We start from the raw sequence: 16,362 nt of genomic DNA, 5'->3' as shown, positions 1-16,362 counted from the left end.
ACTCTTTGTGCATTTGCAGTCCAAAGCAAATTTTAAATATGCACAAATTTAGGGGGAGCTCTTACTTATCACATACTTCTCAAAGCGACGATATATTTCATGCTTATTATCATTTGTCGAAGCTTTGATCTATATGTTGTCATCAATTACCAAAAAGGGGGAGATTGAAAGTGCAACTATCCCTAAGTGGTTTTGGTCATTCATAACAACATATAGCTCATTGAGCTAATGCTATTCCAAGATGATTATTTCAGGAAAGCTCAATGATTGGCATGGCATGGATGTGAAAGTGGAACCCTCAAAATGCTAAGGACAAAGGATTGGCTCAAGCTCAAAAGCTCAAGACTCTTCATTTTATATTTTAGTGATCCAAGATCACATTGAGTCCATAGGAAAAGCCAATACTATCAAGGAGGGATGAGGTCTTGCTTAATCAGCCTCTTGCTTCATGTGCTTAGTGATATGATCCAAAACCCTCAACTACTTTCCCATATCCACATATGACCTAAACCCTAAGCCAAACTTGGTCCTACCGATTCTTCCTATCCGGCGCCACCGAGTTTCACTTGTCATTAGCCACTGCCAAACCCTAGCAATTCGGTTCTACCGATAAGGATCTCAGTCTCACCGAGATGGGATTGCAAACTCTCTGTTTCCCTTTCATAACTTTTCGGTGTCATCGAAAGAGCGAATCGGTCCCACTGAGATTGCATTGTAAACTCAGTGTTTCCCCTTTATAACTTTTCGGTCTCACCGAGTTCCACTCGGTCTCACCGAAAGAGCAAATCGGTCCCACCGAGTTTGCCTGACCAACTCTCTGGTTAGCTAATTACCAAATTCGGTCTCACTGAGTTTGTGTAATCGGTCTCACCGAGATTACGTTATGCCCAAACCCTAACCATATCGGTCCTACCGAGTTGCATGTCAGTCCCACCGAAAATCTCTAACGGTCACTAGGTTTACATTTTCGGTCTGACCGAGTTTGTTGATTCGGTCCCACCGAGATTGGAAAACTGTGTGTAACGGTTGGATTTTGTGTGGAGGCTATATATACCCCTCCACCTCCTCTTCATTCGTGCGAGAGCCAGTGGAGAGAGCCATCAGAACACATACACCATTCCAACTCATATGTTCTGAGAGAGAACCACCTACTCATGTGTTGAGACCAAGACATTCCATTCCTACCATATGAATCTTGATCTCTAGCCTTCCCAAGTTGCTTTCCACTCAAATCTTCTTTCCACCAAATCCAAATCCTATGAGAGAGAGTTGAGTGTTGGGGAGACTATCATTTGAAGCACAAGAGCAAGGAGTTCATTACCTACACACCATTTGTTACTTCTTGGAGAGTGGTGTCTCCTAGATTGGCTAGGTGTCACTTGGGAGCCTCCGACAAGATTGTGGAGTTGAACCAAGGAGCTTGTAAGGGCAAGGAGATCGCCTACTTCGTGAAGATCTACCGCTAGTGAGGCAAGTCCTGTGTGGGCGATGGCCATGGTGGGATAGACAAGGTTGCTTCTTCGTGGACCCTTTGTGGGTGGTTGCTTCTTCATGGACCCTTCGTGGGTGGAGCCCTGTGTGGACTCGCGCAACCGTTACCCTTGGGTGGAGCCCTGTGTGGACTCGCGCAACCATTACCCTTCGTGGGTTGAAGTCTCCATCAACGTGGATGTAGGATAGCACCACCTATCTGAACCACAGGAAAAACATCCGTGTCTCCAATTGCGTTTGAAATCTCCAAACCCTTCCCTTTACATTCTTGCAAGTTGCATGATTTACTTTCCGCTGCCAATATACTCTTTGCATGCTTGCTTGAATTGTGTGATGATTGCTTGACTTGTCCTAAAATAGCTAAAATCTGCCATGAACTAAAATTGGGAAAAGGTTAAGTTTTTATTTGGTCAAGTAGTCTAATCACCCCCCTCTAGACATACTTTCGATCCTACACCCGCGCGGGCGACGAAGCTCCGGGGGCACCCCAGCCGCCTCCACCTCAAGAAGGCGCCATGGCTCCAAGGCGCGTGGCCCCTGGGTGGAACCCGCTCCGTCAGGTGCTAGCGCGGCAAGAGCACAGCTGCCAAGAAGTCCCTCGCCCGCAAGAAGCTGCCCTGGCGCTCCTTGCTCCAGCACGTCGCGACCATGCTCCTGCTCCCGCACGTCAAGACCCCGTGCTGCTCCCAGCTGTAGCGCCTGGGGACATGCAAGACCAAGCTCTCCGTCACCCAAGGCCTCCCATGGCCACAGCAGGCTGCCGTGCCTTCACCACCGAGCTACGCAGCGTCGCGTGGCCCGGCAAGTTCAAGCCAGACCTGCCTCCTCGTTACGACGGCACGGCCGACCCTGCGGAGTTCCTCCAACTCTATGAGCTGGGCATTGAAGCTGCCAACGGAGACGAGAAGGTCATGGCGAACTAGTTTCCCATGGCGCTCAAGGACGGGGCCCACACCTGGCTCCTGAACCTGGCTCCAGGCACGATCTCCTCCTAGGACGAGATGCGCACCTGCTTCATCGCCAACTTCCAAGGTACTCGCGACCAGCCACCCGCCGTGAGCGACATGCACCGCATGAAGCAACAACCCGGAGAGACCCTGTAGAAGTACATCCAGCGCTTCAACAACGCACGCCTCAAGATTCCCAAGGTGATAGAGGAGGCCATCATCTCAGCCTTCTCCGACGGCGTGCGCGATGTCAAGATGAAGGAGGAGCTGGCGATGCATGAAGACCTGTGCACTTCCTTGGAGTTGTTCAACTTGCCAACCAAGTGCGCCAGGGCTGAGGAAGGGCATCTCTCCCTCCTCGAGCTGCCTGCCGCAGACCCATAAGAGAAGAAGCCCAAGGCCAAGGATGTGAAGTGCAAGGGGGCTGCCGTCCTCGCAGCAGAACCAGACACCAAGCAGGGCAGAGATCAGCCCGAATCTTCCAAGGGCAGTCGGTACTACGTGTACCACGACCTCCACACCCATAACACCAACGAATATCAAGAGCTCCGAGCCGTGCGAGAAGGAAGGATCGGCCATCGCCCCGACCACGGTGACCGGGGCTACGGTCGAGGAGGAGGAAGGAACGCATGACGCTGGGAAGACCGCTGCCCACGCCAAGGGTGGCGCGATCGACCTTGCGAGGATCGCTGGCAAGACCCGCCTCGCGAGGGAGACTAGAGGGATCAGCCTCGCGAGGATCGCCCGCAAGGCAACGCAGGCCTCCCTCCCCTGCCGCCGCAGCCAAGGAGAAACGAGGACCGCCATCAGGACGAGGGGGCTGGGGGCTTCCAGGAGCCGCGCGCGATCGCCTGCATCCTGGGCAGGGCTCAAGCCCCAGCCTCTCAGCGCATCTTCAAGCAGTTCGCCCGCGAAGTGAATGCAGTCCTCCCCAAGCTCGAAGCCACGCGCCCTCTCAGGTGGTCGGCGTGCGCCATCACGTTCAGCTCAGCAGATCAGCTCAAGTGTGCGGCCACAGCCGGAGTCCTCCCGATGCTTTGTTCCCCAATCATCAGCAACGTGGTGGTCACCAGGACCCTCATCGATGCGGGGCACGGCTCAACATCCTGTCCGTGGAAACATTCAACAATCTCCAAGTGCCCTACAACTAGCTTCAGCCAACCAAGCCTTTCTCCGGAGTCACCAACGGCTCCACGGTCCCGATTGGGCAGGTCCGCCTCCCTGTCACCTTCGGGGCATGTGACAACTACCACACCGAGCTCATCGACTTCGACGTCGCTCACATTCGCCTGCCGTATAACGCCATTCTTGGGTACCCAGCGCTGGCCAAGTTGATGGCCGTAACTCACCACGGCTACAACGTCCTCAAGATGCCATTAAGTGGCGGAGTCATCATGGTGCCCTGTGAAGAGAAGGACGCGGTGTGTTCCCTGGAACGAGCCTTTCAGGCCGCATCACTGGAAGATCCGGATCACGGAAGCAGGAGGCTTCCCGAGACCGCCCCCAACAAGAAGCAAACATCGTCCGGCCCGGCCCCTCAGGAGGCAGGCCCCTTAGGGCCCGCGCCTGCCCAGGGGGAACCTCCTTCCATCGCATAGGAAAGCGTGCCCGGCGCCCTCCTCAGGCAGGGCTCGGGGGCTCTCCCCTGGAGGGCCACCGACCTGGCTAAGCTCACAAGGGAGGCGCTTGGGCACCACATGGAGGCGTGTTTCGAAGCACGTTTCCCTCAAGAAGGAGTAAGGCAAGGAGAGCCAGACCCTCAGGAGTTCGTCAGCAAGGCCATTCAGGAGCTACAGGAGTCAAGAGTCATGAAAGGCGGCCGCCGCCTACCAGCTGTGGCTCCCCATCCATGCAAGGATGGTGGGCTACGCGTTTGCATCGACATACCATGGCTCAATTGAGTCGCCTCTCTGGAGCACCTCTGGCCCTCGCGAGTGGACGCTGCGAAGGTCCACCCCACAGCCATGTTCGCATGCCTTACGGCTTGCCGAACGCGGCTACCGCGTACTAGCGCCTCATGAGCGGCATCATGGAGGCTCAAGAGGCCAGGTGTTTCGCAGCCCCGGCAGAGATGGAGATGGTCCGCGAGGAGCCACCAGCGCCTCCGGAGCCTCCCGAGGCCCCTGGGCCTGGGGGCTCGTGAGGATCGGCTTTCGCAGCCCACCAAGTCTGCTACACCAACACTCCTTCGTCCTCAACATCATCAGGTGACATCTTTCAAGTTTCATTTCCAGCTGGGAGCGCCCCCCAGGGCTGCATTATTCCTAGGCCGCGTGGGTCCGTCCCTGCGGCATGTATCCCTTTTATTTCATGTTGTTAGCTTACTTTGTTGGGGGCACCCCACGGGCTGCATCATCCCCAAGTCGCTCGGGCCTGACCCAGTGATGTCCGCCTTCCCAGCATCTATTTGAATAAATCCACTCCTTGGCGGCTAATGTGTTTGACCCAGTTGCCCGCTCAACTGACGCTAACTAACGGAGCTTTCGGTGTTCTGGGAACGGGGGTCCCCAGACTTGCCTGCCTGCGGCCTGCGGCGTGGCTCAAAGGGGGGCCTAGCACGGCCCATCTTCATCAACACAGACCCAAGACCCTCGCGAGGGGCCAAGCCTCGCGGGGCGGACGATGCGGAGCTTCCTCAGGCACGGCCTCGTCAGGCTGGCTCGCGAGGAGGTGGAAAGATCAAGGCGGGGTACCTCACGAGGTGCCCGTGACGCAAGCCATGACGACCAAAGGCGCCAGGCGGGTGCCAGCCCGCACAATGTCCTCCTTTCTTCTTTGGTGCAAAGGGGGCAAGCACAGCCACGGAGTACTGAGGCATCAGGAAAAGGTTTCCATTTCGGTGCAACAAGACCAAGACCAGGAGGACTGCAAGACGGAGGTCATTGTGGAGCCCAAGACGGCGTCACCACCAGAGCTTTGTGCGGGCGAAGACTACTTTTGTCAGGATAGCTAGTACTAGCTGTCCCCCTTCAAATTAGCCCGCCATTGTTGGCTCCCTTCCCGCTCGATATTTGGGGAGAGGACCAGGGCCTCTATAAATAGGACCAGCCACCCATAGCGCAAGGGGGATCGAGGGGATCGAGATAAACAATAGGCAGAAAGAGAGGAAGAGAGTTTTAGGGGGATCGAGACCAACGATAGAAGGGAGAGAGAGAGAGAGGAGGGTGACTGAACTCCTCCCAATAGTTCATCGCCCCAGCCAAGAACAGACCCTCGCGAGGCTATTCTTCCTTGTATTGTTCCTCATCATCAGCCCAAGAGGCAATCCACCACACCACACACTGGAGTAGGGTATTACACCTCAATGGTGGCCCGAACCAGTATAAACCTTATGTCTCTTGTGTTGTTCTTTCCACAGCTTAGATCTTAGCGAGGCGGAGGGGTGCAGGTAGGTAGGAGGCGAAATCTCCGCGCGCACCCTAGTGTTCGAACCTCAAGAGTCTGCCGGAACCCGAGATCCGACATTTGGCGCGCCAGGTAGGGGTGCGCCAGAATCCACCTTCTACCGCTTCGTGCCCCGTCGCGTTGTCATCAGCATGTCCGGCGACCAGGCGGGCAACCCAGATCCATGGGCAGCGTGGCCTGCCCGCGCAGAGCCGCTCGCCTCGGGTGACCCCGTGCCCCAGGAAGCTCGCGGTCCGCAGGGCGCTGGGGGCCGCGGGCGACGCGGACAGGCTTCGACAGCTCTCACACCGCTGCAGGCGCGGTCGGCAGCAAGGGCCTCCAATCATGCCGCGACCACGACACCGTACACCCACCGGGAGCAGGCGAACTCGAGGGCCGCGCTCACGCTGGCCCGAGAGCTGCTGGAGGGCGGCCGCGACGTGCTGCTGGAGCGGGTGGCAGAGCTCCTGGGCTTCGCCGCCTCGGGGGCTCACCCCTTCTGCACCCAGCTCCCATCTCAAGCCCAGGGCGGCCCGCGCGGGGACTCCATGCGCGCCCGCGGGCTCCAAGGCTACTCCAACGCCAGGGAAGCTGTCAGCACCAGACCGGCGGTGGCGCTGCCCCCGCTCCCAGTCCGCGAAGAAGAAGGACTCGACGCGACCCGCGGCCGCAGTGGACAGCCGCGCTGCCACCCCACGGTGGGCGCGTCAGGCAGGACCGCGTGGCACACGGAGCACTACAGCGTGGCCTTCGGGATGACAGCGTCAGAGGAATAGATGCCCCTCATGATGGACCAAGGACACCCTCACGAGAGCGAACAAGGCTCGCTCCTCAGCCCAAGCTGGGGGGACGAGGCGCCAGAAGCTGAGCCTTTCTAGGAGCCCCGGGACGGTCCCACTGGCCACGCTGGAGGCAACGATTATCGGGTATCGCTAATTCTTCAGGAGCAGGCATACGCTAACCATGGATCGCAGGAGGTGCAGGTCACCACAGCGAGCAGCTGCCCCGCTCCCACAGTCTCCTACCCCTCGGGAGGAGGGCACAGGGGGCTGCAGGAGAGGGGCCGAGATCCGACATCACCACCGCGGCGTTCGGAGCAAGGTGTTCTCAGGAGGTAGGCCCTCTGCTGGGGAGGTGCCTCAGGGCCTGGCCCTGGTGGAGGACCCATGGTCGTCGGGGGAACCGCTGGCGACCGCTCTACCCCATCGGCGGTGTCCTGGTCTACGGTCGTCATTGATGGCACTAGAGTGTGGCGCAAGGTGGGGCCCTCATCTGGCGATATGAAGCAAGGCCAGTACCTGTGAAGAAGGCCCAGTGCCTGTGAAGGTCGCCGCCCCGTGACACTCTCACGTAATAATGAGTGGGGTTGTACATGCCCCGGAGTCTCAGGGGTGCCAGCCTCAGGCCCTGGGGCTCCCTCACACGCCCAGTGGCAGCACTTAGCTCCGCGCTGGTGAGAAGACGTCCAAGACTAGATTAGGTGCCGGACGCGGCCTTTTGTCTACTTTCGTTGCTTTTCCCTTTGGTTGTCGCTTTCCCCCGCTAGATTCAAGTTGGATTCGAATTTGAGATTTGCGTGTGTTCGGGGAAGGGGTGCTTAGTCTCGTTCGAGCAATTTCTCGCGTTTTGGTTACCACTTCGCCGCAGCTGCCTCCCCTCGTGAGCCCCTCGCGAGCCGGGTTGGGCCTAGCTTGCGCGCAGCCCAGACTGCCGCCGCGTCCTCTCAAGAGGGTGTTTAACTGCAGGTCCTACGGATCCACTCAGGGAACACTCAGGATACCACAACCTCCCACAGGCTACCTCAGGGCCAGCACGGGACAAAGGTAAACTAGCCGACCAGCGCGTCGCTTAAGCCAACCACTTGGCACGGGCGCATGGGCAATGTAGCGTCTACTAATACGATGAACACAAGTTTTACATGAGGGGCTCCCCCTCCAAAATGCTCTCACAGCCATCAGGCCAAAACCTGAGTTCTATTCATGCAGGGTAAGGAAGCAGGAACGATGCACAATCAGTCGGATAAATCCCCCAATGCGTCCTCAAGAGCACCACCCGAGCCGTTGCTGGCATCGCTGAACTAGCCATCGCTGTCCGCGTCGCCGCCAGCGGCGTCAGGGCCGTTCACCACACCACCCTCGTCGGCAGCTACGATCACGCCGTCGTTGTCTGAAGCGAAGGCCCTGATAAGAGCATCCACATTGTCTTCCACCCAGTGCGCCAGGTCGCCTCGGACGGCCTGGGGGACTGGGGTGATGGCGGTGTCGAAATCGAAGTGGGGATCCATGTTCCGGAGATGGCTGAAGACGCCAGAAAAGGCACGCTTGAGTAGGGCGCGGCTCCTCTCCTCCACCAACCTGTCAGCCCTGACCGACCATGCCTCCAGCTGCATCACCACGTCAGTGCAGAACCGAAGATTGCCGGCGTAGTTGACTGCATGCGGCTCGCCAACAGCCACCTCGCAGATGTTGCCCAAGGCTGTGTTGGCTCTCTCCCGGAGCGTGGTGAGCATGGGGCCGTGCTCATGCTCCAGGATCCGCCGCTGACGTATCTCATCCGCATTCTGGCGCGCGACGGCCTCAGCCTCCTCCACCCGCTGGCGAAGAAGGAGCACCTCAGCCTGGGAGGTGGTTAACTCACCTTGCGCCACCTCAAGGGCGGCCCGGAAAGCATCGGCCCGCCGTGTCGCCTCCTCCAGCTTGGCTCTCAAGGCAGCAGTCCTGCCTTCAGCCTCGGCCCGGATCAACCCCAGCTTCTCCTCGAACTCGTGCTCGAGGTTCAAATGCGCCATCGCCACCCGACGTCTGACCTCCTCCGGGACACGGGCTTCCTGTGCAGCGACATCATCCTCCGCCAGCGTCACCAAGCGCCCCCTCGTCTCCTGACGCTCATACTCGCGGGTACGTTCGGCTGCTTCCAGCGTCGGTGCCTCCTCATGCTTCTGGAGCTCTGCTGAGTCGCCAGAGGCCACATTCATCGATGCGAGGGCTGCCTCGCACAGCTCCACCTGCTCCTCCAGTGAGTGGCACCAGGCCAGGAGCTCCCGAGCCCGCTCCTCCGCCGCCTTTCGCCGCCGGTCGGCTTCCCGGGCCTCCTCAGCGGCCCAAGATCGGGCCTCCCGAGAGGCCACCAGCGACGCCTTGGCCTCTGCGTCGTCGAGATCGCGCTGACAACGCGCAAGGGCGATGGCGCCCTCCAGCTCGCACCTCTCTGCGGCCAGGCGCAGGCCCTCGGCCTCAAGGCGCGCGTCTTCATCAGGAAGCTCCTCACCAAGCAGGCTTACTGTGTCAGCCGCCCTTCGAAGGAATCCTTGGCGGAGAGCGCAACGCCCCCGAGCACGCTCGAGCACGTCTTCCACACCATCATCTGCCCCAAGCAAGCGCCGGGGGCCACGAATCAGCACTCCCCCTCCAGGCTAGGTGTTGGCACCCTCGCGACGGCCGGGCACGCCGCGCCAGAAGCCCGGCCTGGAGCCTGCCCGTCCCCAGGAGAAGAGCGCAGGGAGTGCCTCAGCCAATCGCAGTCCACGACCAGGCGAGAAGCCCACGGCAGGCTGGCTATGCCACAAGAAGGCCTGCGGAAGAGGATCATGAGGTGCGCAGGGCCACGATGCGCCTCGGGACGGTCCACCTCTTCGATCGCCCCCACCACAAGGGCTCTGCTACTCGGGGCGCTTGAGGACGATGGAGGGGGCGAAGCCAAGGGGGAACGGCACCTCAGCCGTCTCCACAAGCTCGGCTGGAAGGGGCCTGCGGAGCAAGGGTCAGTAAAAGCAACAGAAGGATCGAGAGCTGGGAAAGGAGAAGGCTTACTCATCAGTGGCGAAGTACTTCCTATGCTTCAGCAGGCGACAAGGGTAATCGTCGCCCAGGGCCTCCCTTCTCTTCCGGAGGGCCTCAAAGTCCACGCGGAAGTGGCCCAAGAGTTGGGCGCAGGGATCAACCTGCGACGAAGACGGAGCGTCAAGGCGATCTGCGTCAGGGGCGCCTACCTGATGCGCGCTGCCAATCGCCTCGCCAAGGGAAGCAGCTGGAGCCTCAGGGGCCTCAGTCGCAGGCGCTGAGGGCAGCTGCTCGTCACCCTCAGCCTCAGCGGCACGGGCCCCGAGAGCTGCTCCATGAGCATCGCCCGGCGCCGTCAGCCCGCCGGGAGCCCCCTCGGCCTCTGGCGCCTCATGCCTCCCTGCTCCACCGCTCGAGGAAGAGCCACCTTGGCCGACTGGAAGGGCAGTCACCACAACTGGGTTCTCGCGAGGCCCCTGGAGGCCGGCGGGGCGCGACCCCCACTCATCAAAGATAGGCATCTGCTTCACAAAATCGCCCCTGCTCTGGCAGAGGTACAGCAAAGCCCCTCCCTGCTGGATGCTGCCAGGGTTGGGGTCCCCAGTCAGGGTCAAGAGCGCTGTCCTCAGCACTTCAGGAGTCAGGTCCTCTTCCTGGAGCCTCATACGATCATCGCGCCCGTTGAAGGCCCACATCCGGCGGGAGTGGCGTTGGAGAGGAGCAACATGGCGTAGCAGGAACTCCTTCACCACCTTGGGCGATGTCACGTCGAGCGACCTCAAGAACACGAAGCGGTGCCAGACGAAGACGAGCCGGGGGCTCTCAAGCGTCTCCTGGCCCCAGCCCGAATTGGGGACAGCAGGCGAAGTTGGCTCCGATAGTAGGGGGCTGAGCACCCCTGCATCCACATACAGCCACCGCTCGCGGAACCCAGCCGCGGGCAGGGGGAGCTTGAAGTCAATCCCAGAGGCCGCTGTCTCAGACGTGGCAACGAAGCTCATGCACGCCCAGCATTGGGTAGGGTCGACAAGGCGCAGCGAGAAGAAGTGGCGCAGCAAGTCAACCGAAGGAAGGATACCCATCATAGCCTCGCAAACAAAGGCGAAGACAGAAAGGAGGGTGATGGATTCAGGACCCAGATGCATCATGTGGATCTGATAGTGGGAAAGCACAGCATTGAAGAAATCAGAAAAGGGAGGAACCAGACCCGCCCACAGGGTGTCGGCAAAAAACGGGACCTCGGTGACTATCCTGTCAATGGAGAAGTGGGACGCGGGCCAGGCTGTCGTCCTCCCGCATTCGTTGAAGATAGTGGCCAGAGCCGAGCTAACCTTGCCTAAGCCCTCGGCGGGGGCCGCCAACGGCGGCGGACAAGGCGGAGGCACGGGTTTCTTCCCTCTTCCCTTCTTCATCGGAGCCATGGCGATGGGAAGGGGGGGAGGTTTGAGATTGGGTTGAAAACAGAAGCTGGAGTTCGAGCGGAGGAAGGACAGAGGGCGCTCGAGCAACAGAAGGGGGAGCGGTTGTGTACAAATACGAGTCCGCCTAGCATGGCGCAAAATAATGGGGGCGTGGGGGAACAGTGCCGCACACGTCCAGTCAACCGCCACGTGGAACCCAAGGCCGCAGGCTATTAGGGCCCGCGGCGCTTCGCTCTTGCCCTTCCGCGTCCCTGCACGGCCAAGTCCGGGCGCGCCTTGGGCCCGGGGGCTACTGTCGGCGTTCTGGGAACGGGGGTCCCCAGACTTGCCTGCCTGCGGCTTGCGGCGTGGCTCAAAGGGGGGCCCAGCACGGCCCATCTTCATCAACACAGACCCAAGACCCTCGCGAGGGGCCAAGCCTCGCGGGGCGGATGACGCGGAGCTTCCTCAGGCACGGCCTCATCAGGCTGGCTCGCGAGGAGGCGGAGAGATCAAGGCATGGTACCTCACGAGGTGCCCGTGACGCAAGCCATGACGACCAAAGGCGCCAGGCGGGTGCCAGCCCGCATAGTGTCCTCCTTTCCTCTTTGGTGCAAAGGGGGCAAGCACAGCCGCGAATTACCGAGGCATCAGGCAAAGGTTGCCATTTCGGTGCAACAAGACCAAGACCAGGAGGACTGCAAGACGGAGGTCATTGTGGAGCCCAAGACGGCGTCACCACCAGAGCTTTGTGCAGGCGAAGACTACTTTTGTCAGGATAGCTAGTACTAGTTGTCCCCCTTCAAATTAGCCCGCCATTGTTGGCTCCCTTCCCGCAGGGCAAGGGGGATCGAGGGGATCGAGATAAACAATAGGCAGAAAGAGAGGAAGAGAGTTTTAGGGGGATCGACACCAACGATAGAAGGGAGAGAGAGAGAGGAGGGTGGCTGAACTCCTCCCAACAGTTCATCGCCCCAGCCAAGAACAGACCCTCGCGAGGCTGTTCTTCCTTGTATTGTTCCTCATCATCAGCCCAAGAGGCAATCCACCACACCACACACTGGAGTAGGGTATTACACCTCAACGGTGGCCCAAACCAGTATAAACCCTGTGTCTCTTGTGTTGTTCTTTCCACAGCTTAGATCTTAGTGAGGCGGAGGGGTGCAGGTATGTAGGAGGCGAAATCTCCGCGCGCACCCCAGTGTTCGAACCTCAAGGGTCTGCCGGAACCCGAGATCCGACAGGAGCTGCTCCCAAACGGCACGACGCTTGCGCATGGGTCCGTCCCTGCAACTAGGTCACTTGCAGGGAAGTCTGCCCAACTTCGAGGCCCAGCTAGAAATGCCTGTGAAGATTATCCTTTTTGGAAAAGGCCCAGAGCCTGTGAAGATTATCCTTTTTGGAAAAGGCCCAGAGCCTGTGAAGAAGGCGAATGCCTGTGAAGATTATCCTTTTTGGAAAAGGCCCAGAGCCTGTGAAGAAGGCGAATGCCTGTGAAGATTATCCATTTTGGAAAAGGCCCAGAGCCTGAAGAAGGCGAATGCCTGTGAAGATTAGCCTTTTTGGGAAAGGCCCAGAGCCTGTGAAGAAGGCGAATGCCTATGAAGCTGTCGCGTTTGGGAAAAGGCCCGGAGCCTGTGAAGAGGGCAAATGCCCGTGAAGCCTGCTCCCCCCAAGAAAGGCCCGGAGCCTATGAAGAAGGCCAATGCCTGTGAAGCTCGCCGCCCGTGACACTCTCACGTAATAATGAGTTGGGGTTGTACACGCCCCGGAGTCTCAGGAGCGCCGGCCTCAGGCCCTGGGGCTCCCTCCCACACCCAGTGGCAGCACTTAGCTCCGCGCTGGTGAGAAGACGTCGAAGACTAGATTAGGTGCCGGACGCGGCTTTTTCATTTGGTTTCCGCAGTTGGCTTGTTCATTCTCATTCGAAGTTTTATTGAAGCTGTTGCCATCTTTGACTTGTGGTTCTTCGACTTTTCACTCTCCTGCCTTGATTTCTCTTATGCAAGGCCTCGTGAGGGGGGTAGCCGAGCGCCCTCATGAGTGTTTCCGTCCTAGTCGTTCAAAGGTTTCGCGACCTGGGTCCATTACAGGAGCACCCCTCCAGTCCGTGCCCCACGCTCACCGCGACACAAACACAGGGCCTGGGTCGGTCGCCCCCCCCCCCACGGCTGGGGCCGGGAACTATCCACGCACGGGCACATAGCCGGAAGGCACGATAACGGAAGCAAAGTGATGATTAACATCAATAACCCAAACACGCCCCCACGGGGCTCCACGCTACTGTCTTTTTACGCAAGAAAAAGGAAAAGAAAGAACAAATCAGGCGCAGCTCGCCTCACACCGGCCTGCAGGGAAGACTCGAGCTGCCTCCAGGGCTTAGGCAAACTCCCTCTCGCGCTTCACCGAGGCGCGACGGCGGGCAGACGCGCTACCACCTCCCAAGCAGGTACGATGGCGTGGAGTCTGACTGCGGCCACCGCTAGAAGAGTCGCCGCCTGAAGAAGAACCGGTGAAGCTTGGGGAACCCTGAGCGCCACCAATCACGCGAGCGCTGTCCTCTCCATCATCGCCGGGGCTGGGTCCCCGGCCGCGGTCGTCGTCCTCAGGGCAGCACCCTGCGCGGCGACCATCTTCCCCAAACACCCTCACGTAAAGGGTGGCATCACCGTCAAACTTGAAGTGCAGGGTGCACCGATGGCTCAGGCCACGCGCGCGGGAAAACGTCTGCCAACTGCGGGTCAAGGCCAGACGCCCGGCCGCGGAGACCTCCAGTGAAGCCCATGAGGCCCGGCTGCAGCAGCCGTCTGCCTGAAGCCAGAGGCCGCCCGGGGCGCCGACCGGGAGCTCGCCGAGGAGGAAGCAAGGAAGTTGAAGCCGGGTGCTAGTCGGCTCAGCCGACCACACAATGAACTCCGGCAGCACCTCCGCAGCGCGAAAGCGCGGCCTAGGGGAACGCGCGACCTAAGCGCACCCCCTGGCCGCAGCAGTCCGCCCGTCACCGTGCTGGAAATCATCTCCACGACCACGGGGAGCTACCGTGGAGGCCACAGGATGTTTGCGAGGGCGCCCTCGGCCACGCTTGGGCGGGGGAGAGGCAGCCTCAACCTGGCGAGCCTTCCCCTTCTCTGCGGCCGAGAACCTCCTCGACGGAGCCATGAAGAAGAAGGAGAAGCAAGGGGGGATGAACTGGAAGGGCGCGCGCCGCTCCGTACTTATAGCCGGCGAGGGCCAACCGTCGGCCCCCACGATCACAGGTAATCATGACCTGCTTTGCATGCAGGGACTTGTCCAATCCATGCAGCTGCCGATGCGCCGTGGGGAAGTGGAGATGCCCACGTCCAATCAACCGCCACGCGGCGCCCAAGGCTGCAGGCTGTTAGGGCCCGCGGGGCTTCGCTCTTGCCCTTTCGCCTCCCTACACGCCAAGTCCGGGCATGCCTTGGGCCCGGGGGCTACTGTCGGCGTTCTGGGAACGGGGGTCCCCAGACTTGCCTGCCTGCGGCCTGCGGCGTGGCTCAAGGAGGGGCCCAGCACGGCCCATCTTCATCAACACAGACCCAAGACCCTCGCGAGGGGCCAAGCCTCATGGGGCGGACGACACAGAGCTTCCTCAGGCACGGCCTCATCAGGCTGGCTCGCGAGGAGGCGGAGATATCAAGGCGGGGTACCTCACGAGGTGCCCATGACGTAAGCCATGATGACCAAAGGCGCCAGGCGGGCGCCAGCCGCGTAGTGTCCTCCTTTCCTCTTTGGTGCAAAGGGAGCAAGCGCAGGCGAGAGCATCAAGCAAAGGCACCCGTTTTGGTGCAACGAGACCAAGACCAGTCCAATGGCAGGGAGGAAGTCATTGTGGAGCCCAAGCCAGCGTCACCACTATTGCCTTTGGCAGGCGAGGACCAACTTTAGTCAGGATAAGTGTACCAGATGTTCCCCTTCAAAATGGCCAATTGTTGGCGCCCTTCCCGCTCAATATTTGGGAAGAGGCCCAGGGCCTTTGCCTATAAATAGGACTAGCCACCCCCAGGGTAGGGGGGCAATCAAGAAGGGAGAATCTAGAAGCCAAGAGAGAAACTAGCTAGGATCGGATCGAGTAGCATCACGCAGAGAGAGAGAGAGAAGGGTGACTGAACTCCTCCTAGCAGTTCATCCCCCCCAGCCAAGAACAGACCCTCGCGAGGCTGTTCTTCCTTGTATTGGTCATCATCATCAGCCCAAGAGGCAATCCACCACACCACACGTTGGAGTAGGGTATTACACCACAACGGTGGCCCGAACCAGTATAAACCCTGTGTCTCTTGTGCTGTTCTTTCCAAACCTTAGATCTTAGCGAGGCGAAGGGGTGCAGGTAGGTAGAAGGCGAAATCTCCGCGCGCACCCCAGTGTTCGAACCTCAAGGGTCTGCCGGAAACCGAAATCCGACAAATAGGAAGGCATGTCATATTCACAGGTATAGTGTGTAAACTAAGCAGATGCAATTTACCCTAATTAGAAGGATTACAAGCTAGACACCGTATGCAACATGCAACCACATATCACACTATGAAGTTAGAGCAAGCACCTGTGATGGTGGTGTAAGGGAAGTGCGGTCTTCAGGTACAGAGCTGCGTTCAATATCTTCATTTAGGCTTGCTGTTTCTTGAGAATCATGTGGAGAGGATGAAATTGCATTCTTTATAAGAGTATTGCGTCTCATATTAACCCACGTGCGTGACTGTCTCATCATAAGTGATAGATGCAGGATACACAAGAACAGTAGTTTGATGTAAGAACATGGTGTGATAGGCAGATGTTGTATGTACCAAAAACAGGAATGCATGTCATATTCACATGTATAATGTGTAAGCTAAGGAGATGCAATTTAACAAATTAGGAGCATTGATGAGGGATACACAGGAAAAATGCCTTATCATAAGATATAGTATGTACCAAAAACAGGAAAGCGTGTCATATTCACATGTATCATGTGTAAGCTAAGCAGATGCAGTTTACACTAATTAGGAGCAATACGAGCTAGACACCATATGCAACATGCAACCAGATATCACACTACCAAGTTAGAGCAAGCATCTTGGATGGTGGAGTAGGGGAGCGGAGACTTGGACCTTGTAATGCACTATCGGTACAAGGAGAATCGGTACAGATACTCCATTTACATTGTTGTAGAGGACCACCATCATCGCCTTCCTTACTCTTTTCCTTCCTCTTTCTTGATTTTGCCTTGTCAAGTCAAACCCACAAGAAAAAGGAATAAAATTTGCTCTTCTGAACTCATTGATGCATGATACTGACGAACACTACTTTCATGTAAGACGAGCACTACATATCACACTGCCAAGTAAGAGCAAGCACCTGCGATGG

Source organism: Triticum aestivum, chromosome 4A (genome assembly GCF_018294505.1).
Source record: "Triticum aestivum cultivar Chinese Spring chromosome 4A, IWGSC CS RefSeq v2.1, whole genome shotgun sequence".
Classification (NCBI taxonomy): Eukaryota; Viridiplantae; Streptophyta; class Magnoliopsida; order Poales; family Poaceae; genus Triticum; species Triticum aestivum.
This window is presented reverse-complemented; position numbering follows the sequence as displayed.